At 51.5% G+C, this 24,002-nt stretch overlaps 1 protein-coding gene across 6 annotated transcripts in view; it reads left to right on the top strand.

Annotated features, from left to right (window-relative positions):
* TNRC6A (trinucleotide repeat containing adaptor 6A) overlaps nucleotides 1-24,002 on the top strand; it is a 183,172-nt gene that overhangs the window by 34,717 nt on the left and 124,453 nt on the right. The gene's annotated exons all lie outside the window — the stretch shown is intronic.

The following is a 24,002-nucleotide window of genomic DNA, read 5'->3' as shown; positions in this document are numbered from 1 at the left end:
TCTAGCTATGTTTTCAAGAGACACACTGCATGCATAGTGAATCAAAGTATTAAGAGAAAAAAGGGGGAATGGTCAAAAAACATCAGACGTACAAAAATAAATAAAACAGACCGTAAAATTAACTTGAGAGGATGCAGGACATATAACCACAAGCAGTTCAGATAGAGTTGTTATTTTATGATAGAAGGTACAAACCCTCTAAGAGTTAATGACATGTACGAACAGCTATGAGATAAAAATAAAAAATAAAAAAGCAAAATACTGACAGAGAAAAAACAACAACGACAGAAACCGGCAAAGACACATCTTACTTTGTGCTTTCAAACCTCTAAGCCACCCTTTATTTCCGTGCCTTGATGTAAGGTGAGGAGAAAAGTCTTCCAGGAGCCTTCCTTCTGAGCCCAGGAGAAGGAACGGCGTAAGCGCTGGGTGGGTTTGTTACAACTGGTTCGGGAAGAAAATCACCCTCCCGTGAGACGTGTAGCTCACAACCTGAGGAAACACCGACATTCCCTACAACACACGCTCCGGCAGATGCCATTTCCTGTACGACACCTTTATAGGTTTAAGACTTACTTTTTTTAAAGGTGGGAATGTTTATTCAGCTGGTTCATTCTGAAGGTATTTTATTTTATTTTATTTTTTTGTGACAGACACATACAGAGAGACAGAGAGAAGGACAGATAGGGACAGAGAGGAAGGGAGAGAGATGAGAAGCATCAATTCTTTGTTGTGGCTCCTTAGTCTCCTTAGTTCATTGATTGCTTTCTCATATGTGCCTTGACGGGGCGGGGGGGGAAGTATAGCAGACTGAGTGACCCCTTGCTCAAGCCAGTGACCTTGAGCTCAAGCCAGCAACCATGGGGTCATGTCTATGATCCCATGCTCAAGCCAGCGACCCCACGCTCAAGCTGGTGTACCCACGCTCAAGCCGGAGACCTTGGGGTTTGAACCTGGGTCCTCTGCGTTCCACCGACGCTCTATCCACTGCACCACCACCTGGTCAGGTTGTTTTAAGATTTTTAACAGTCCTTGGAACTACAATATTAAAGCCAATCCAAATTTAAGGAAGCTTCTTGGCTTTCTTTGTTATCAAACGTAGACAAAAACTCAATTTGAAGGCAACAGACATTTGTAAAAGTCCACCTTGAACTTAATCTGATGACGAGCGTGCGTTATCTTTTTCACATTTTTTTTTTTTTAAAGAAAGCTGTTTGAGTAAAAACCCGTGTTTCCATTCTCAAAAGAGCTGGAGTCCATGGTTTTTTTAAACTTGGAGCTTTTTGTGAAATGCCATTGTGTGTGTTGTCTCAGATTTAAAGCAAGGCTCAGGCAAAGAATTTGAAGATTAAAACTAATTATTCCTATGAAGTTGTAAGGAATATTGACAGAAGTAACATTGAACAAGAGATGAACACACTTCCCATTCTGACAGATCAAAATATCATATAAGAAAATCAGGATTTGAATAACGCTATTAATACATTTTAGAAGACCTGAAACCTGTATAAGTTTAACCTGTGTCACCCCAATACATTCAATTAAAGTAAATAAATAAATAAATGTTAGATGATAGATACCTATCAAAAATACATATGCTTTTCAAACATATAGAAAAGACATACACGGCCCTGGCCGGTTGGCTCAGCAGTAGAGCTTCAGCCTGGCGTGTGGGGGACCTGGGTTCGATTCCCGGCCAGGGCACACAGGAGAGGCGCCCATTTGCTTCTCCACCCCCCCCTTCCTCTCTGTCTCTCTCTTCCCCTCCCGCAGCCAAGGCTCCATTGGAGCAAAGATGGCCCGGGCGCTGGGGATGGCTCCTTGGCCTCTGCCCCAGGTGCTAGAGTGGCTCTGGTCGTGGCAGAGCGACGCCCTGGAGGGGCAGAGCATCGCCCCTGGTGGGCGTGCCGGGTGGATCCTGGTCGGGCGCATGCGGGAGTTTGTCTGACTGTCTCTCCCTGTTTCCAGTTTCAGAATATAAAAAGAGAAAAAAGAAAAAAAACACAACACCTAAGTAAATGTCAATGGCAGAAATCTTACAAGAGAAATTATGTGATAAAAACAAACTTTAAGTAAATAACACCAGACTAATGAAAAAAAAAATCAAACTACTTAGAATTTTAAAAATTACCTATATAAATTACTTTGGGGGGGAAAAGAAAATTAGAACTTCACTTTCTGTTTATGTACGAAATAACACAAAACTGATGAGATGTGGGCAACCCAACCATATTTTTAAATGCTTTTATTAACAAAGAATAAAAAGAGGCCCCTGGCCTGGTGGCTCAGTGGAGAAAAGTGTCACCCTGGAGTGCCGAGGTCGTGGATTTGACACTCCCCCCCCCCCCCAGGGAGAAACCACCCGTGAGTGCACAACTCCGTAGAACAACGAGTTGATGCTTCTCTTTCTCTTTCTCTTCCTTCCCTGCTCCCTCTCTCTCTCTCCCTGCCCCCTTCCCACTCTCTCTCTCCATTCCTCTTTCTCTCTCTTTCTCAAACCACTGGGGAAAAAAAATTTTTTTTTAAAGAATAAAAGAAATGAAATGTTTCTGATAAAAGAAAAAAAAAGAGGTTATGAGTAAGAACCAAGTAAAACTCAAATAGTAGGCCGGTGGAATCTCTTACGATAAAAGCAGACATTGTTAAATTAAACAACCGAGAGAAATAAAGGTTAAATAAATGATTGAGCTGAACCTTTGATAAGATAAATAAAACTCTATAGAGAAGTTTATCAAGGGAGATGGAGTGCCTGTTTCAAAATTTGGAAATATTTTAGTTTTTTTTGTGTGTATTTTTCTGAAGCTGGAAACTGGGAGAGACAGTCAGACAGACTCCCGCATGCGCCCGACCGGGATCCACCCGGCACGTCCACCAGGAGGCGATGCTCTGCCCCTCCGGGGGCATCGCTCTGTTGCGACCAGAGCCACTCTAGCGCCCGGGGCAGAGGCCAAGGAGCCATCCCCAGCGCCCGGGCCATCTTTGTTCCAATGGAGCCTCGGCTGCGGGAGGGGAAGAGAGAGACAGAGAGGAAGGAGGGGGTGGGGGGTGGAGAAGCAAATGGGTGCTTCTCCTGTGTGCCCTGGCTGGGAATCGAACCCGGGACTTCTGCACGCCAGGCTGACGCTCTACCACTGAGCCAACCGGCCGGGGCCTTTGGAAATATTTTAAATAGAGGGGAGGGGACAGAGTTATCTAGGAAGACAGTTAAGATTTAGAAAGATGTCAATTTTATGCTAGTACATGAAATTTTTTTTATTATTATATGATGCTTTTGGGGGGGGGATCAAGATACATGATGAACGACACTTCTTAATAGATACCCGAGTGCTGAGCGTGTACTGCATTTCTGAAATATTAAGTTTTCTTTAGTGATATCTTATTTAACATGATATTTACCAATGAGTTTGGTATATAGCTTTTGTGAAATGATTTTCCAGTTTTGACGTGGCTTTCACAGAGCATTCTTTACTTCTTTGATATGTTTAGACTTTATATAGCAGCGGAATTGTTTATTTCTTAGCTATTTAGAAGAATTCCTCTAAGAGGTCCTGTGGGTCTAGTGCAGGGGTCCCCAAACTTTTTACACAGGGGGCCAGTTCACTGTCCCTCAGACCGTTGGAGGGCCGGGCTATAAAAAAAACTATGAACAAATCCCTATGTACACTGCACATATCTTATTTTAAAGTAAAAAAACAAAACGGGAACAAATACAATATTTAAAATAAAAAACAAGTAAATTTAAATCAACAAACTGACTAGTATTTCAATGGGAACTATGGGCCTGCTTTTGGCTAATGAGATGGTCAATGTGCTCCTCTCACTGACCACCAATGAAAGAGGTGACCCTTCCGGAAGTGCAGTGAGGGGCCGGATAAGCGGGCCGTAGTTTAGGAACCCCTGGTCTAGTGGATTCTTCTTAGTGAGCTGGTTCTTAATATTTTCAGGTTTGTTTCTGCTTACCATTTTAAGATTTCTAACATTGTGTTTATTTTTGGTATAGTTATTGATGTGTTTCCAGGAAATCATCTATTTTATTTGGGTTTTCAAGTTTAATGGCACAAAGTTTTGCCAGGTACTAAATCTTTTCATTTCCTCTGTTTGGGGCTTTCCCCCCGTCTTCTAAATAGTCTACTCAGTAGTTGATCTGTTTTCCTCTCTCTGAGCCTATCCCAAAGAGCCTTCGGGGATACTGGTTAATTCTATGTTTTTTAACTTTTTTCTAATTTACTCATCTCTTTACTATTTTCTTTTTTCTGATTTAAGATAGGTTGTTGTTCTTTTTCTAACTTCTCTGATTGAATATTACATTCATTTATTTCTTTTGCCTTCTTTACAAAGGTATTTATTTCCTCTTAACCCCGCTGTGGCCGTGTGACATAGGTTTCGATATGTGTCCACTGTATTTTATTATTCAAAACATTGAGAAAATTTGGTTTGAAATTTTACTTGGACATCTTCTTTTCTTTCCCCACACTTCTATCTGACCCCGATGGATGGTAGGTTTTTTTCCTTCTAATTTTGGTTGCTAATGTCTAGTTTCCTCATAGTGTGATTTGAAAATGGTCTGTACCATTTTGACTTCTTGCATTTTGTTGACATGGTCTTTGTGGCCTGATCTATAATCCATTATTGTGAAAATTCCATAAGCACACGAAAAGATGTATGAGGTTTATAGCATTTGGTGCAAAACTACATCAGCTTTATTTATTTATTTATTTATTTTTTATTTTTATTTTTTTTAATTTTTTTTAAGATTTTTTTATTTATTCATTATAGAGAGGGGACAGAGAAAGAGAGAGAGAGAGAGAGAGAAGGGGGGAGGAGCAGGAAGCATCAACTCCCATATGTGCCTTGACCAGGCAAGCCCAGGGTTTTGAACCGGCAACCTCAGCATTTCCAGGTTGACGCTTTATCCACTGCGCCACCACAGGTCAGGCCTATTTATTTATTTATTTACTTATTTATTTACAAAAGAGACAGAGAGATACAGAGACAGGAACAGATAGGGACAGACAGATAGGAAGTGAGACAGATGAGAAGCATCAATCCTTTGTTGTGGCTCCTTTTGTTGTTCATTGATTGCTTTCTCATATTTGCCTTGACCCAGGGGACGCCAGCAGAGTAAGTCATCCCTTGCTCAAGCCAGCGACCTTGAGCTCAAGCCAGTGACCTTTGGGCTCAAGCCAGCAACCATGGGGTCATGTCTATCATCCCACACTCAAGCCAGCGACCCCACGCTCAAGCTGGTGAGCCCACGCTCAAGTTGGAGACCTCGGGGTTTCGAACCTGGGTCCTCAGCATCCTAGACCTATGCTCTATCCACTGTGCCACTGCCTGGTCAGGCAACATCAGCTTTATTAAATGTTCAGTCAGATCCTCTCCGTCTTTATTTTCAATTTCCCTGTCCACTGTGGACCGGGAAAGCTCCAGTGAGCTCCAGTGGGTCTGCTCTGTTGGCCTCGGGTGTCTGTGAGAAGCTGGCGCTCGAACGACTCTGAAGCTGTCGTCCGCGGCGCTCTTGCAGCGAGGAAGGCTTGGCCTGAGCGCAGAGTTTAGACAGCCCGTGTCATCACAGAGCACCCCAGCGGCTCCTGAGTGCCTCGTTTAACTGTGGACCCACCTGCGTCTGATACTCACATCCTGAACCCAGCTTTCTTTCTGTGAGGTTTCCCCGGCATGTCTTTGTTCTAGACCTTTCAACCTTCCCAAGAAACTTGGTTTGACATATTCTTTCTATTTCAACCAAAAGCTGGGTTTTGCTTTATTGGTCCAATCTGAAAGTCTTCTCTTTAAATTACCTCTTTTTTTTTTCCCCCTTATTTAACTCCACATACATTTATTGAGGTAACAGATACGATTTGTTTCGAGTCTCCCATCTTCTGTTTCCATTGACAACATTCCCTGTGTTCTCAGTGATGTGACACAAGCACTACGCCCCCTTGGTTCCGCCTTACTTTGTAGCTATGCGTTTCTGGGTCATTTTTAGCTTTATAATTTTAGGTTGGCTTTATCCTTTCAGGTAATGTTTTAAGTCTCTCTTTTCTGATTTGTCACCATCAGAAAACATCTGTTTAATTCCCCAAATAAAAGGAAATAGGTATCCGCCTGCTGGATTTCTGTCCTGTCAGTTCTTCCGCTGGGGAGGGACTGGGGCAGAGCTAACCTGAGCCACCGAGTAGTGGGCACAGCTGGCACTGGCTTCTGCTTCATTCATCACAGGGGCCCCCCAGACCCCCCTTTTAGCCAGCAGTGGCGGAGGCGGGGGGGGGGGAGACCAGGGGACAGGCAGGGCAGACCTCCACCAGCCACACACGCCCTGCGGACACCTGTCCGATTATTGTCTTGATCAGTCCAGTCCTTCCAGGCAGGGAGTGGTTGGAGCCAGGTGTTGGTGTGACGGGTCTGCAGCAGCTCTGGGAACACGGGTGCCACCACGCTGGTTTTCTGCCCTCTGGTGGGACGCTGGGACAGGAGCCTTGGGCTCCTTCTCCAAGGGCGGGTGAGGCTCTCCCCCCACCCCACCTGCTAGGCGGCTGGCTCTTTCCCTAAATTGTCTCTTCTCCAAATTGGGGGGCAGGAGTAAGACGTTTCAGGATTCTCGCCCTCACCTTCTACCTGTTTTTCACAGCTCTTTACCCTTCCTGGGGCTGCCTATGGATCGCAGGGGACTTCTGTATCTTGATCATTGACACTTTAAAACCACAACGTGGGGGAGAGGGGGGTCCATAAACCTTCCTTTTTTTTTTTTTTTTTCCGAAGCTGGAAATGGGGAGAGACAGTCAGACAGACTCCCGCATGCGCCCGACCGGGATCCACCCGGCACGCCCACCATGGGGCGACGCTCTGCCCACCAGGGGGCCATGCTCTGCCCCTCCGGGGCGTCGCTCTGCCGCGACCAGAGCCACTCTAGCGCCTGGGGCAGAGGCCAAGGAGCCATCCCCAGCGCCCTGGCCATCTTTGCTCCAATGGAGCCTTGGCTGCAGGAGGGGAAGAGAGAGACAGAGAGGAAGGAGGGGAGGGGGGTGGAGAAGCAGATGGGTGCTTCTCCTATGTGCCCTGGCCGGGAATCGAACCCAGGTCCCCTGCACGCCAGGTTGACGCTCTACCGCTGAGCCAACCGGCCAGGGCCTCCTTTTTTTTTTACTCTAAATGTTTCCAGTGTCTTTTTAAAATCTGGATTCTTGTCGATCTTTTGTTCGTTTCATTGTATTGGGAGAGGGAAGCGTCTCCCATTCTAATGCTTCTGCCCACCCGTGTATTTCAGAAACTTCCCTTATTCGCTGCGGTTTCATATTCTGTTCTGCAAAGGTACCATACTTTAGCTAATCATCCTCCTATTTACAGAGCCGTTACTTAATTACTGGAACAAGCGATCAATGCCCAAGCAGGGAAACCATCGTGTTTACACAGACCTGGTGGAATTTATATTGGAGGTCACCCCCAAAAGTCATCATCTATCAGAGATCATACAGATATCTGTGTTCTTTAATGCAGACATTCCGTTTGTAGAAATGTATTTTAAGCTAATAACTACAGAAACGCCCCGTGATTATTGTGCAAGCATCTTGACTGGTGCTCTATTTGGAAAAGCAGAAATGTGGAAAAGATCCAGCGATCCAACAACAGAGAACTGGTTAGGAAAATGATGGCCCGTTCCCCCAGCGGAATCCGTGTGGCCCACAGCCCCGGTGAGGTTGTGGGAAAGGGGCCGTGGCTGTATTTGCAGGGGCCGATGCTAGGTCCGCCGCCAGTTGTATTTTTCGGTTTACGTTCACTGGCCTTCTAGCAAGTAGAAGTGACCCCTAGATTCTAGCAATGAAGAGACTCCTCGCCCCAGTTCTGGGGAAGGTCGGACCGCTCTGAGTGTGAGTGTGTGTGTGTGTGTGTGTGTACCTTATCCGAGAGTGTTTGCGAAATCTGCGTGATAATCTTTTCACCTTCGTCACTTCTGTGGAAAGCGCTGGGTTTCTTGGAAAGAGATGGCCTGATAGGCTTTTTTCGACAAGGGTTTGAGGCCACAGAAGGTCTAGATGCGGTCAGGAATGCCTCGCCGGACCCAAGGGACGAGGGAACGGGCAGATGTCCCCGGCGTCCCCCACGTCATCGTCAGCTTGGAGATGTGCTCACAGCCTCGCAGAGCTCAGAGAAGCTGGAATCTTCACAAAGGTTACAGCGGCGGCAGCGGAAGGGCACGGATTAAAATCAGCCGAGGAGAAGGGTGCAGGGGGCAGAGGCCAGGTGCCGGCTTCCCGCTGGGACGCCCCCTGGAGTCACATGCTTAATGCTTCCACAGCGACATGCTGACCACACACAGCCAACGTTGTCAACTGGGGAGGCTCACCTAAGCCGTGGTGCCCGTGGTTGTCACTGGGGGGCAGGGGGGGGCAGTCATGTGGACATGCGGTGACCCTGTGGCGGTCTTAGTTACCTTTCTCCAGCCGCCCCAGAAGCCAAACTGACCTGGCCTGGCCCCAGGCCCCAGGTACATAAAAACACTCTTATCAGTTAGGGTATGCCAAGGACTGCTAGGTTATCTCCCCGGAGCAGATCAAAGGCCAGTCCTCTGGGGCGGAATGGGCCCGGAATGTGCCGGGTTTGACCACCACGCCAGCCTGCTGAGTTAACCCTTTCGTGCACGGAAGGGAGGAGTGAATTTAGAAAGGAGGGAAGGGATCAGAAGACCCCGCCCAGTGACTGCGCCCTTGCCCACCACCTCCCAGAGGTCCGGGAGAAGCCTGTGTGGTCCATCTTGGGGACGCTCTCTGTAAAGGAGGAGAGCCTGGGAGCACGGAGGGTCGTGTCAGAGAAAGCGTGTCTGGGCGTTACGGGGTCACAAGGGAGAGGCCCGAGGACAGACAGACCGGGGGAGGTAAGCCGCAGGGACAGCGAGAAGGAAGGGCTACGGTCAGATTCTCACGTCAGGAGCGCAACCCTGGAGGCCAGGAGGCTGGTCAGGGGAGGAGGCGAGGCACACATATTGTTGTGAGACACGTGGCATGGTCTTCTCTTGTGTTTTTTCCAAAGTGGTGGTTTTCAGCTCACCCACCCCACTCGTGTTAGAGTCTCTGAGCATCGGGGCTGGGCATTAATATATATATGTATATTCCCTGGATGCGTGGCACAGGGCTGAGATTCAGCACTCAAACGCGTTTTTTGCCGTAGCGCCGGTGGTGATTTTAGGTGGGACCTTAATTCAGGGTCTCCCAACCTCACTGCTATTGATGCGTCAGCTACTTGTCTGCAGGCCGTTGTCTTCTGCATTGTAAGAAGCCCACTTAGCAGCACCCCGCCCTATCCACTGTCTGCCCCTGGCTTGCACCCCACTCCCCAAGGCAGACTCTGAAAATATCTCTGGACACTGCCTACGCCCCTAGGGGGTCAAAATTGCATTTGTTTGAGAACCACGGCCTAAAAAGAGTTGCTCAAGGTGCCACTTGTGGAACTTTTCTTGGTGGTGGTAGTGGTGGTGGTGGTGGGGTGGCAGCAAGTCTTCCCCTGCCCTCCTGAATCCCGTGCTGCCGGTGCGTGGATCTAACCTGTGTGAGGTGCTGGCTGGCGCGGGGCCGCAGATGTGGGTGAGATTGGCACTGAGGGAATGCTGCAGGCCACTGTGTGCCAGAAATCAGAAGGTGTCCGAGAAACCTGGGGAAAGGAATACAGGAGTTCAGCCTGGGGACGGTGGCAACTCCGACAGCTTCCTCGCTGGGTTACCTTGTTTCTCCAGTAGCTTTTACGGACCGAGGCTGTTCTAAAATGCCGTGGTTTAAAATAACAGCACTCCCGGGTTCAATTCCCGGCCAGGGCACAAGGAGAAGCGCTCATCTGCTTCTCTACCCCTCCCCCTCTCCTTCCTCTCTGTCTCTCTCTTCCCCTCCCGCAGCCGAGGCTCCACTGGAGCAAAGTTGGCCCGGGCGCTGAGGACGGCTCCATGGCCTCTGCCTCAGGCACTAGAATGGCTCCGATTGCAATGGAGCAATGGCCCACATGGACAGAGCATCGTCCCCTGGTGGGCATGCCAGGTGGATCCCGGTCAGGCACATACGGGGAGTCTGTCTGACTGTCTCCTCACTTCTCACTTCAGAAAAATACAAAAAAATAAAAGAAAATAAAAGAACAGCACTCCTTATCACGCACGAGCCCACCACTCGGCTGGGGGACGGCTCTGGTCTTGTCTGGGCTCTCCCATGGGTCTGTGGTCAGCGACCGGCTGGAGAAGCTGCTTGGCTGGTCCTGGCAAGGCTCTGCCACATGTCTGGGCCTCAACCGGAATCACTGGACTTCGCTCCACGTGGTCTCTCGTTTCACAGAAGACCAGCCAGGCCTGTCCAGGTGGTGGTGTCAGGAGGGGTTATGCATGGCCCCTGAGGCCCAGAGTTGGAACTGACCCATCGACCCTTCCCCTGCCTTTCTTTTTGGTCCAAGTAGATCACAGGGCCAGTTGCTAGGAGAATAGATCACCTGTCTTGATGGAGGGAGCTGCAAAGTGACTTTGAGACGTGACGGACGGGGGTGGGGTGGGGGGGTGCAGAGTTAGGGCTGTTTTGCAACCTGCCACATTTGGGCAAGTGACTGACTTGACCTCGTCAAGCCTCGGTCTTCTTATCTGTATAACAGGGATGGCACTTCCGGCCTCCGCGTGGCTGTGAAGATTAACGCCTCGTGTGTCATCGTAACCGCTTCTGAGCAATAGCCGTGATTCCTCTCCTGTCCCCGTCCTCTTTAATCGTGTTCAGCGTGTGCGGCTCGCTCAGGGAATGACGTCTGAACGCTTCCGCGTCCCTCGTCTTGCCTCTGTGAGGCGGCCCTCGTGTCCGTCCGCCCCCCTCCCCTCCAGGGATTCTGCAACACTTGACGTGGTCCCAAGGTGCCTCTTCCTGCCGCGTGCCCCGTGCTGTCACCAAAGCGGATCCTTCCACTGGCATGTCCCCTGGCCCCTGGGGGCTAGCCCCGCCCTTGCCCCTCTGAGACGAGGTTGGTATCTGTTCTTAATTAAGGTCAGCAGTGGCGTTGGGGTGAGGGGCACCCACGGAGCGTTCGACGTCACTGCCCCACAGAGTGAGAGTGTCGCCCCCTCTAGTCGCTTTTCAACCCTCCTCGTCACAGACAAGGTGCATTCGGGTGCTCGCGCGCCTTGCACGCCTCCTGAACACGCACCCGCCCCTCTTCCCACGGGCAGCGTGAGCCTGGGTCTCAGACTTTCAGCAGGAAACGCGGGTCCGTCGGAATTGGACGGCGTTGACTGTTTCCATCATTTCTGTGTTTCCAGCCACTTTCTTTTCACGGCCAGGGATACAGAGTAGCTCCGCATTTTCTTTCTTTTTTTTTTTTTTTAATTTTTATTTATTCATTTTAGAGGAGAGAGAGAGAGAGAGAGAGAGAGAGAGAAAGGGGGGAGGAGCAGGAAGCATCAACTCCCATATGTGCCTTGACCAGGCAGGCCCAGGGTTTTGAACCGGCGACCTCAGCATTCCAGGTCGATGCTTTATCCACTGCGCCACCACAGGTCAGGCAGCTTCGCATTTTCCACCATGCTGTCGAGCTTCTCTCCACACCACGTTTTTTTTTGTGTTTTTTTTTTTGGTTTTTTTTTTTGTATTTTTCTGAAGCTGGAAATGGGGAGAGACAGTCCGACAGACTCCCACATGCGCCCGACCGGAATCCACCCAGCACACCCACCAAGGGCGACGCTCTGCCGAAACCAGAGCCACTCTAGTGCCTGGGGCAGAGGCCAAGGAGCCACCCCCAGCGCCCGGGCCATCTTTGCTCCAATGGAGCCTTGGGTGCGGGAGGGGAAGAGAGAGACAGAGAGGAAGGAGCGGGGGGGGGGGGGGGGGGGGGGGGGTGGAGAAGCAGATGGGCGCTTCTCCTATGTGCCCTGGCCGGGAATCGAACCCGGGTCCCCCGCACGCCAGGCTGACGTTCTACCGCTGAGCCAACCGGCCAGGGCCACACCACGTTTATTTGGCCAACAAAAAGGGGAGCAGTTTCAAGGGGAAAACTCTGATAGAGGGAACCGTGTGTGTAGCACTCAGGACAAGAACGGAGAGGGAGCGCGGGGGTGACAAGTCCAGAAAAATACTGAGATCCGTCAGCCGCGCCATCTCTTCTAGCCAAAGCCGCGCGGCTCCAACAGCACCCCGAGCTGGTCAGGGCGCCCTGCCTGTGCCTGCCGCTTCCGTCCGCAGTCTGCGAGGGCGGTGGGACCACGTCGTCCCAGCCTCCGGCCCTGCGCTACCCTGTGCCAGAGAAGAGGGAGTGGAGTCACGCGTGATTCACAATCCTGCGCTCAGCCCAAGGGTGTTATCTCCATGGTGACAGGAAGAGGAAGCGCAGGAGGAGGAGGAGGAGTACTTGTAGTAACAGTCGGAGCAGCAGCAGTCACAGTAGCGGGGGTACCCGCAGTCACAGCAGCCGTCGTGTGACGGAAATATCCGTCGTAGTGATAGTAACAGCGCTGACTACGCCTCTGATGTGGGTCAGGCCTCGGGCTTGCCTCTGCACCCGCTCGTCTAGTCCTCAGCAAGCCCCGTGCTGCACCCTCGCGGCCCCCCTTTCCCAGATGAGGGGATTGACACACACGGAAGGGAAGCCATCGGCCCCAAGCCGCTTGGCTGGGAGGCCGCGGAGCTGGGGTCCCGGGGTTCAGCCTGACCCTCCAGCTGCTGCTCCCCATGGCCGGCTGGAGACTCCACCGTGCTTGGTACGTCCCCAGAGGTAATGGGGCGCTGTTGCCACAACTCACGGATAATCCATGGGAGGGAATTCTGAAGCGGTTTGAATATTTAAATCACGCCCTAGGACAGCAGTACCAGGTATCTGCCTCTTGTCCATCCAGGGTCCCCAGGAATTGAGCAGGAGAGCTGAGGACTCTCCCGTCTCCACCTCCAGACACCCCCCCCCCAACCCCACCCATGCCATCCGCTGCCTCTGATCTCTCCCTTCACTGAAAAAAAAAAAAAAAAAAAAAGATTCAGATGGAAAAATACTGGCACAGGCTGGACCTAGGCTCCTAATAAAGACACTGCGTCTCCTGCCTCCGCTGCTGCTGTTGCTATGGTGACGGCAGCCCTGGCTCTCAGACGGCTTGAGTCTGGAGGGAGGGAGGGTGGACCACGGTGAGGAAACAAGTGGATTTCTCCAACCTGTCTGCAGCTCTCTCACCTTCCCCGTCCCTGTTCCCTCCCCCACCCCCGGACAGCCCCCGCCCCCGCACTTCCTCAGAGGGTGGCTGAAGGTAGGGGCGCCGCCCCCGGGGTCCTGGTAATGAGCATCTGGCCTCCAGCCAGGTCTTCTGGCCTGAGCTTGCTCCACGTCCTTCTCCCAGCATCCCTCTGACAACACTGCGGAGGTGGTGGAGGTGGTGCGGCAGCAACGGCCTCAGCGCCAAGGTCACCCCCAGCGCCCTGCCTGGGTGGGGGCTGGGGGGGGGGAAGGGGCGTTACACACACCACTTAACACCTCGCTGGTGTCTGAGCCTTCTGGGTAAAAGATTGGAATTTTGAAAAAAGGGGGAGGTGTCCTTCGTGAGATGGTTAAGGCTAAGCGCCAGTTCTCTGAGAGGCCGAGAGATGTCATTTGGCTTTTTGGGGTTCATCCATCAAGTTGTCCAGGAGGAGGAACCAGAGCAAGATCCAGCATCAGAGATCCGAGAAGGATGAGGGCAGAATCCGAAAAGTGTGTGTGTGTGTGTGTGTCAGGATAGGTTTGGAACCTAGCGTGCTATAGCAGGGGTCTCCAAACTTTTTACACAGGGGGCCAGTTCACTGTCCCTCAGACCATTGGAGGGCTGCCAAATACAGTGGTCCTCTCACTGACCACCAATGAAAGAGGTGCCCCTTCCAGAAGTGCAGTAGGGGCTGGATAAATGGCCTCAGGGGGCCGCATTGTGGCCGGCGGGCCATAGTTTGGGGACTCCTGCTGTAGAGGGTGGTGGTGACGATGACCGTGGTGGTGACAACAGCACCATGTACTGAGCATCCATTGTGTGCCAGAGACACGGCACTTAGCACTGGACAAGCGATGCCGCATTTAAAGTCGGCTACGTATATACACTAGGATAACAGCAGTCGTTGGCGGCTCCTGTTGCTACACCCATTTCAGGGATGGAGATGTAAAGCCTGGCAAAGTTAAGGGTCACATCCTGGGGGGGGAAAAAAAAACCAGTCATGCCAGTCCAGAATGTGGAACATTCTACAAGACCATTGGCCTCGGGGCTTCAAAAATATCTATGTCATTTACGAAAGGGGAGGGATCTTTTCTAAGAAAAAAAGAAAAGAGAGGAAAGAGACAGAAAACCATGGGTGATCCCACACTGAACCAGGATGTGGAAGATAAAAACAGCCACGGAAGACATTTGCGAAACCTAGGTGAAATTGAACGTGGGCTGCGTGGTAGAGGTCACCGGGAAACGTTGTCAGTTTCTGCTGGGTGTGAGACCGGTGTGGCGCTGGTGTAGGGGAGTGCCCTCCTCTGTAGGTGAAATTGAACGTGGGCTGCGTGGTAGAGGTCACGGGGAAACGTTGTCAGTTTCTGCTGGGTGTGAGACCGGTGTGGCGCTGGTGTAGGGGAGTGTCCTCCTCTGTAGGCGAGACGGGCTGAACTATGTCAGAGGGCGGGAACTGTCACAACGCCTACAATTTACTTGCACGTATACTTTTCCCGTGATGTTTTCCAACAACCAATTCTCTGGTTCTCTGGACACCACCAGGGTGTCCTGAGACAGTACAGCCCTGTCCTGACACCAGCTACCCAGAGTTAGCCCAGATCCCACAGGCGGAGGGCTCAATCCCACAGGACTGCCCCGTTTCAGATGCCAGTCTCAAGCCCCGGTTGTCCGTCGCCTGTGCCTCTGCCCCACCAGGTGTGTGTCCAGCTCGGGTTTGGACGTTTCCTCTCAGACAGCCCACTGGACTCAGGAAAGAGCTTTACTCCCATTTACCGGCGTATTTGGAAGGATGCAACTCATGAACGGTGGAATGGGAAGAGATGTGTACGGCCAGGGGTGGGAGCAGGGGTCGAAGGTTCCGTGCCCCCTCAGCCCCCCACACACACCCTCCACCAGCCCGTCAGCGTGTTCACCAACCAGGAGCTCTCTGCACACCACTGTACGAGCTGTTGTGGAGGCTTTGAGACATACCTAGGCTCAGCAGGGCTGGTTAGATCGTTGGCCTTGGCCGTTAGTGGTCAGCTCAACCTCCTCTCCCTGCAGGTCTCTGAGGCTGAAAGTTCCAACCCTTTTACTCATGCGTTGGGCCTTCTTGTGATCAGCCCTGTCCTGAAGCCACCGGTCATCTCCTTAGCACACAAAAGACACTCCTCTCTGGAGGGCTTTAGGAGCCTTGTGCCAGGAAGCTGGGAGGAAGATCAAATATTTACTTATTTTATTATATTACACCTGCGCCCGTGCGCACACACACAGACACGCACAGCCAATGTAGCAAAATGTTAACAATTGTTTAACCTAGGTGGTTTTTCATTGAGTTATCAACAATGTATCATATTTGCAAGTCACGCGAAGCCTGGGTTTTCTTCTCCGTGTCACAGTGACACAGTGAAAAGCAGGTCCATTGTTCAAAGGTGTTGTGACAGAAGCTGATACTCTTTATGCATTCTCCTCCAGCAACCGCTCAGCACACACATGCACACGTACACATGTGCGGAGGTTGCTCTAAATCTGAACAATCTTGTGAAATAAACTTTTTTTTTTTTTTTAGAAAGCATCACTAGAAAGATTAGGGAGTGGCTGCCCAAGGACCTGTGTCGGTCAGTCCGCTCAAATTCTCACAGCAACCCCGCTGATTCAGAGTGGCGTTCTGATCGCAGAGGGGGCCCATCAAGAAAGCAGGCCCCCCCCGCCCCCGCATGGAGAGAACAAACTGAGACACCAGAAAAACACAAAAAATAGGATATCTTGCATCAGAAAAGTTTAGATTCTCCCTAGTTAGTGACGCCGGAGTTTCCTAAGAACGCAGGGTGTCAGAGGGTATGGAGGCGTGTTAGCTTTGGAGGAGGGCTCCTTGTAGGTCTGGGACAGGGCGTTCACACCACGCCGGTCTCTGCAGCCCAGGGTCCTGGGCGGGACACAGCTCCACAGTCCCCGCCCAGGAGGGGATCCACCCGGCTTTTCTTCCCACTCCCCCCCCACACCCCGTGTCGGAAGCAGTCCTCTTCGTTTTTGCCTGACGGGACTATTTCCAATCAGAGCATTAGTGCTGAATGAAAACACACACACACAGCCAGCCTCCCAGACCCTCAGAGAAGTCCCAGGAGAGACATTTAATTCAGACGGGCCTTGTAACGCAGGAACGTGCCGGAAGGGTGAAACAGTGAAGGGCGGTTTATACCCGGTGTTTCTGCCCCTCCCCCTCCCGGGCACCCCATGTCCTTCTGACCCCCCCACCCCCACCCCATGCCCCCTTCCGAAACCACTCTCATCCTGGGCACCAGGCCTCCTCTCGGTCACCTCGGTCCAGGAAGACACCTTGAATTCTTGACCGGGTCTGATGTAGCTGGTCCCTTACTTTCCTCCCGACGTTTTTCTCCTTCAGAACCCATGGCCTCCAGTTCTCATCCCTCTCACTGCTCCTTTATCTTCTTTCTCCCTTTTCCCTGTTTTCTTTTCCCCGCCTCTTAGGTAGTCCTATTCCTCGGGGTTCCACTAAGCTCTTTTCTCTCTACACTTAGTCATGTGTCTTTCAACGTCACCACCGTGCCCCTGAGCCCCTACTTTGGTGCCCGGCGGTCTCCTGCATATCACCTGCTTGTTCTTCAGCTCAACGTGTCCAACGCTGGGCCTGTTGTCCTTCCCCGAGTCTGTCCCTCCTCCAGGGTCCTTCCTCGCGGGCAAAGGCCCCAGGCTCCACCAGTGGCCCCAACCTCGAAACACAGGGGTCATCCTGACTGCCTCACTAGCCACGTCCAGCCGGTCCCAGACGTGATGAGCCTGCCTGTGACGCTGGTTGTGCGTGGCAGGACCGCTGTCTTGTGTCTCAGGCTCATAATCTCTAGTGGCCTCGTCACGCCTCGGCTATTCTGTAGAGGTCATGAGGGTTTGAGCTTGGGCTCTCACGTCCGTCATTTTATCCCACGTACTGAGGATAGGACCCATGTACAAAATAAGTGTTTAGTGTCTGTCTGTTGAATTACCAAATAACCCTCTGAACAGCCCCCGCCTTGTGTTCCCGCCGGGGCTGGACTATCTTCCCCACGGGGGAGGACCTCCAGGATGTCCGCCAGTGGCTCTTGCCTTCTGACTCGCACGTCCTTTGGATAAGCTCCTGCCCTTGGAGTGAGTTTGGCCTATTCAACAACTCGTAGTAAAGAGAATACGGCATAAGAGGCGATGGGATGTCACTTCTAAGATGAGGGGATGACGAGACCCTGGCTTCCATTTTGCTTGCTGTCTCTGAGGGAAGACACGACCGTGTTGTTGGCTAGCCTGTGGAAGGCTCAGCATGGGCAGGGATTGAGGAGGCGCCTCCAGCCGGCGGGCGGCAAGGAGACCTGCCAACAACAACCGTGTGAGTAAGCTTGGAAGTGGACGGCTGCCCCGCTTGACCCATTACATGAGACCATAGTCCTGGCCAGGATGTTGGCTGCAGCCGTGTGTGTGTGTGTGTGTGTGTGTGTGTGTGTGTGTGTGTGTGAGAGAGAGAGAGAGAGAGAGAGAGACTGGTCCACAGAAGCTGTGAAGTACTAAATACTTATTGTGTTAAGCTGCTAAATTCCAGGATAATTTGTTACGTAAATATCCATAACTAACACATCACCTAAGACACAGTTTCAAACTGCATGCTCTCAGCCCTCTCAGAGCCTAAATTAACTGTGGTTCATCCACCCTGCGAATCCTAAGGAGTGGTTAAGAGACTAAATTGATACAGTACTAATGTGAAAAGGTTTTCAAGACATGAGCATTTACAAAGCAAGGTTCAAAACAGTTGTTACTGTTCGTGTAAGAACAACACAACTCAACACAAGAGATTGTAAGATGTAAATACATGTGACTGCGTGGACATCATTCTGGAGGTACACATGTCAGCTGACCACGGCGGTCACCTTGGTGGTTAAGGACTTAAAACTTCGTCTACAATTTTTGATGGCTTCACAGCCTTTGGGCTTGGCTCAAGTGTCTACAGTTTTTGAAATTTTTACACAAAGACGATGTTTATGTGTAATTTTTGTAATTAAAAAAGCAAATACTACTTTTAAAGGAAGTAGAGGTTTAATGTTAAGAATGGAAGAACCTTTTTTTTTCAATAAGTGAAGTTTATTCCAATAAAACTCAAACCATAAGACTATATAAAGGAGAACATAAAAGTCCATAATTACCTTATCTTCCCAATTAATTATTAAAAACAGTTTGTCTTATATTCTTTCATACTTTCTTCTAAATCCAATAAATAAAAATGGGATCTTTTCTACTTACTTACTATTCTGTAGCCAGATTATAGTTCTATTAACGATATATGTGAGCATCTTTCTACACTCATCTGTATGGAACTACTAATTTTTTTGCATAGTTGCATGTTATTCCATATATATGTGTGTGTGTTGTAATTAATTCAACTACTAAAATTTAAGCTCCATGAGACTAATATTTCATAAAGCTTGTCTTCTGCTGTATCTCAGGGGCTAGGACAGTGCGTGAACCTTAGTGGTTACTCAGAAGATACCTGTTGAGTGGAATTAATGGAACTAGTCAACCACTGATAGTTGGTTTGATTTCACAACAGTACATGTTTTCACACCAGCACGAATGTGTCCTTGAGATGAATCACTAAAGAGGACATTGCTGGGTCACAAGAGATATCTTAAAAGTTTAAAACACGTTGCCAAATTCCCCTTGTGTTTAGCTTCTACTTTATTAAGATCCTTACCCACCTAGGTAAAGCCCCCGCGTCCCCACGCCCTCACCGTGGTGAGGCAGAATCCACCCCCCAGCAAAGCTGGGACAGGAGACACAACTGTAAATATTGTGCTGGGGAACTGGAGAGCAGGGCTTTGGTGAGATTGGGGCAGAAGGCGCTGAGCCTACCCAGCATGCCTGGCAAATTAATTTAAATGAAGAGTGCCCCGGTCAGGGTCCCAGCAGGGTATGAAAAGGCACGCTCTAATTAGGTCATTTGAAGAGCAGTTAATAAGGGGGCTCTCTCTAAAGGAGGGCAGGGAGTCAGAAAACCACAAGCATCTTCAGGTGCTAATTACAGTGTGCTCTGTTATCACCCCTGTGGTCACCTGGAGGCTGAGAGGTTTATGTGGAGGGGGCCACCTCGCAGGAGCTGCGACCCTCAGGCGCCAGGATCCTGGAGACCCCACAGGAAGGAAGATGGAGAATTAATACCCACCCTCATTCTACTCTTCCCCCACCCCAGTCAGCTTCTGGGACTCCCCAGAGGGTCCAAACCATTGACTTCTTTGAATAGTTCATGTGCTTGGCTTCCCAAGGCCCAGGGCATACGGCATCCAGTAAGTGCTCAATAAAGATGCCATTCTATTTAACTATAGCAACAATCCTTCTAAGTGGCCACTTACCGTCCACTGCGGAAACTGAAGCTCAGAGAGATTAATTAGCATACCCAGGGTCACACAGCTAGTTTTGGAGGGCTTCCGAGTCCCTTAAGTGCTCTGGAGCTTGAATCTGGGGGCAAGGAGCCGATAGTCAGCACCAACACTTGGCCCAATATTAAACCCCTCCAACGCCAGCCAGGCCCTGAAGAGCGATGGTGGCAGGAACAGACGCCCCAGCAGCGTCTACACCGCCCGCGGTGGTAGCTCAGGTGAGGTGCAGCGGAAGAGCCACCCACTCTCAGCCGAGCTCCGGGGTGGCATCTCCAGGGCCGGCACCCAGGGCGGATGGGCACCTGGGAGAGGCGACAGAGCTCAGCCCCGCAGGCAAAGTACCTGACTTCAAGTCCTGGCTCCGTCCCCAACCGGCCCTGTCCACGTGGGCAAGCTCCTGAGCGCTACCTCCCGCCCGTCTCTTCGTGTGTGAAATGAGGCTGACCCTCGTTCTTCCTTCGGAAGGACTGCCCTGAGGACTCGGTGGGTTAAAACAGGGGGGCTGGTGCCCACCCAGCACATTAATATCAACATACACTCACGGGGGACGGCCGCTTCCTGGCCTGGCTGCTCTTCAAAAGTCCTGCTGGACCGCCTCTCCGGTATTAGACAGAGGCTGCACCCCGAGCCACAGGTATCTTGTCCAAGGCTCAGCAAACATGGCCCTCCCATCCAGGGCCATGTTTTTCAGCTCTGTGGACCACATATCTCTGCCACCACGACTGAGCTCAGCTGTCCGGAGCCGGTCCCTAAAAACATGGGCGTGACGGTGCCCCAATGAAACTCTGTGGCGACTGCAGTTCTGATGTCACCCAGTCCTGACTTGTCACAAAATACGATACTGTTTCGACTTTTCTTTTTTCCAGTGACTTGAAAATTTTAAAACTAGTCTCAATGGGCGGGCCAACAAACACAGGGGGCGGGTCAGATGCAGCCGTCTGTCTGTCACCAGCCAACCAGGAAGGGACCCCCGAGCGGTGCACGTGAAACGTGATGTCCTTCTTCTCTTCTGTGGAATCAGGTCGGGGAGTGAGCCCCCTCCGCCCCCACCCAACCTCTTCCCGTTGAGAGAGAGGTCTGCCGCCAGCCCTCTGGGACGCAGCCTCTAGGTGGTCCCCTCCACGCTGTCGGGAACCCCAGCCCCTCGGGCCTTCCTCCTGCTCTTCCCGGGAGCCACGTGCGTCCCACTGTGGGGCTTCCAGAGGGCCCTGGTCCCTGTCCCCACTGCACCTGCCCGTCCTTAAGCGGCCGGGTCCTGGGACTACTACTACCTTTGTCTCCTTTCAAACCCAACGTAGCGCCCGATAAACACCCGTCCAGGTCTGCGCTGCTGTACCAGTGGGGAAACTGAGGCTCAGAGGGATTTTTTTTTTCTTTTTTTTAATGAACTTGTTCAAGGTCTGACAGCTCGTGTCGGAGGACCCAAAGCCCTGTGTTCTTGTTCTTACGTGCTCTTTTCTGCTAAGAGTGCTGCCCTTGGGCGAGTCACTTAACCTCCCTGTGCCTCCGTGTCCTCCGTCAGCGGTGACGGGCGGACGGTGACAAGCGCGCCGCCTTCCCCGTCAGGCTGTCGTGGGGACCGAATGAGCTAACGCAGCTCGGACGTGCAGGAATGTGCCTGGCACCCAACCAGCACCGCACGTGAGTCTTGTCAGCCACGAAGGAGACGCAGGAGCTCTTAGGTCTTAGGTCTGGGCAAAAAAAAAAAGGCTCGCTCCTGCAGCCCTGGGGCGACACGGGCCCCTCCCCGGGACTCGGAGCGGGCGGGGCCACCGCACAGCCCAAGCGCCAGCGCCGAGGACCCTCGGAGGAGAGGCTGCCGGCCGTTTCTAGCGCAAACCGGATCCCTCCGACTAGGAAGTGAGGCCCGCCTGGCTCGGTGGGGGTTAAGTCCAACCAGAAAGTGTTTATTTTCCCGTGTCTGGAAGGGCCTCTCTGGTCTCCATGGCAACGTGATTTCCTGTCCTCGTTTTCCCTTGGACGAGATACCTGCTGAATGCAGAGCCACCCGGCTGCAGCCAGGGGGGGAGACCAGCCCGGAGGCTGTAACGCCCCCCTCCCCCTCCCGCGCTGGCCAAGGGGCTGGCGCGGTCCCGGGTCCGTGTCACAAGCGCCTTTGTTTACCGGTCCAGACATCCGACTTGACGCTGACGTCATGGAATCCAGCCCGGAATCCAGCCCAGAATCCTGGTTACGCCCCGTTTTCTTTCTTTTCAAGGGTTTTGTCTCCTTCTGAGGCCAAAGAAACAGGCTCGCAGGCACCCCGTGGCTCGCTAAGATGATTTGTAAACCCTTCGAATCACGGGGCCTACCTACCCTGGGAACTCCACTAACAATCATTCATTCATTATTTTATTCATTCAACAAACCCCTGTGTACTGGATTCAATGCCCAGACCGTGCTGGAGCTGAGGAAACAAAGGGAAATACATGGGGTCCCTACTCTCGGGGACCCTCTGCCCTGGAGACTAGAGCTAGGCACGTACACCACTGACCACTGGACAATACGCTGGGGACCTTGACAGAGGAGGCCTCTTCCGGGCTGGAATGTCACTGTGGCGGGCAGTCTGTTCCCTGTTACCGGCCTGAATTCAGATGAAGCTCTTAAACTCTGTAAGCAAGTCGTAGCCCAAGCCTCAGTCTTCTCATCTGTAAAGTGGGAATAATAGTGGTCCCCCCTTGGGGGGCACGTGTGTGTGTGTGTGTGTGTGTGTGTGTGTGTGTGTATAGCACAGTGGTTAAGAGTCTGTCTTCTGGCCTGACCAGGCGGTGGTGCAGTGGATAGAGCGTCGGACTGGGATGCGGAGGACCCAGGTTCGAGACCCCGAGGTCACCAGCTTGAGCGTGGGCTCATCTGGTTTGAGCAAAAAAGCTCACCAGCTTGGACCCAAGGTCACTGGCTTGAGCAGGGGGTTACTCGATCTGCTGAAGGCCCGTGGTCAAGGCACGTATGAGAAATCAATCAATGAACAACTAAGGTGTTGCAACGAAAAACTGATGATTGATGCTCCTCATTTCTCTTCGTTCCTGTCTGTCCCTATCTATCCCTCTCTCTGTTTCTGTAAAAGAAATTAAAAAAATAAAAATATGTGAGCCAAATATATAATTAAAAAAAAAAAAGAGTCTGTCTTCTGGAGTGAGCTGCTGGGTTCCGGTCTGAGCACTCCCACTTTCTAGCTCCGTGTCCTCCAGCCTCTCCATTCCAGGCGGACAGTCCTAATGCCCACTGCGCAGAGCTGTCTGAGAGCTAAATAAGGGAACGCATGCATTTAAGACAGGGCTCTTAGACCTGCTGTGTTATTACCACTACTCTCAAGGGACCCCCTGGGAGCCAAGAGGAGGGTGATGCCCAGTGTTGCTAACGAACTGGGAGATGAGAAGCGAGACACACTCTGCCAGGGGAGGTGGCATCTAGGTAACTAGGTGTTCGATGTCTACTCCCCCCCCCCCCTCACCTCCTTGAGGTTAGATCACACCTGCCCCGTTTCCCCGTCTTATCCGCCCCTCCTCGCACTTCCCGTGCGGTAGGAAATCAGTGCGCGTGAGGACGGCTGAATGGCCGATGCGTCAGTCCAACCTCTTCACCACGGCGTCTGAGATCTTTTACAAGGTGACTTAAGACCCACGGGGATGGTTCATTTTCTGTGTCAACGTGACTGGGCCTCAGGGCGCTTAGATGTCTGATTAAAACATTGTTCTGGGTGTCTGTGACAGTTGTTTTGTTTTTGGTTTTGGTTTTTGGATGAGATGAGCGTTTGATCCATAGACGGAGTAAAGGCAGATGACATTCCCAAATGTGGGTGGGCCTCGACTAACCTGTGGACACAGCCTGAATGGAATAAAAGGTTGGGTGAGAAAGAATTCCGTCTCTCTGCCTGACTACGACACTCCAGCTGAGACCCAGTCTGCTGCTTTCACACTCGGGCCCAGGCTGGGGTTCACACCGTCGGCTCCCCTGGTTCTCGGGTCTTCAGCCATAGACTCACACTGGAACCGTACCACTGGCTCTTCTAAGCCTCCATAATCATACAAGCCCATTTTATTTATTTGCTTATTTATTTATTTATTTAGCAAGTGATAGAGAGAGATAAGGGAGGGGGGACAGACAGACAGGAAGGGAGAGAGATGAGAAACATCAATTCTTCGTTGCGGCTCCTAGGTTGTTCATTGATTGCTTTATCATATGTGCCTTAACTGGGGGGGGGGGGGGTTCCAGCTGAGCCAGTAACCCCTTGCTCAAGCCAGTGACCTTGGGCTCAAGCCAGCGACTTTGGGCTTCAAGCCAGCGATGTTTAGGCTCAAGCCAGTGACCATGGGGTCATGTCTATGATCTCACGCTCAAGTCAGCGACCCTGCGCTCAAGCTGGCGAGCAATCGCTCAAGCCCGCAACCTAGAGGTTTCGAACCTGGTTTCCTGGAGTCCCAAGCCGACGCTCTATCCACTGT

Source organism: Saccopteryx leptura, chromosome 4 (genome assembly GCF_036850995.1).
Source record: "Saccopteryx leptura isolate mSacLep1 chromosome 4, mSacLep1_pri_phased_curated, whole genome shotgun sequence".
Lineage (NCBI taxonomy): Eukaryota > Metazoa > Chordata > Mammalia > Chiroptera > Emballonuridae > Saccopteryx > Saccopteryx leptura.
Note: the sequence above shows the minus strand (reverse complement) of the source record. Positions and strands in the feature narration are given on the sequence as shown.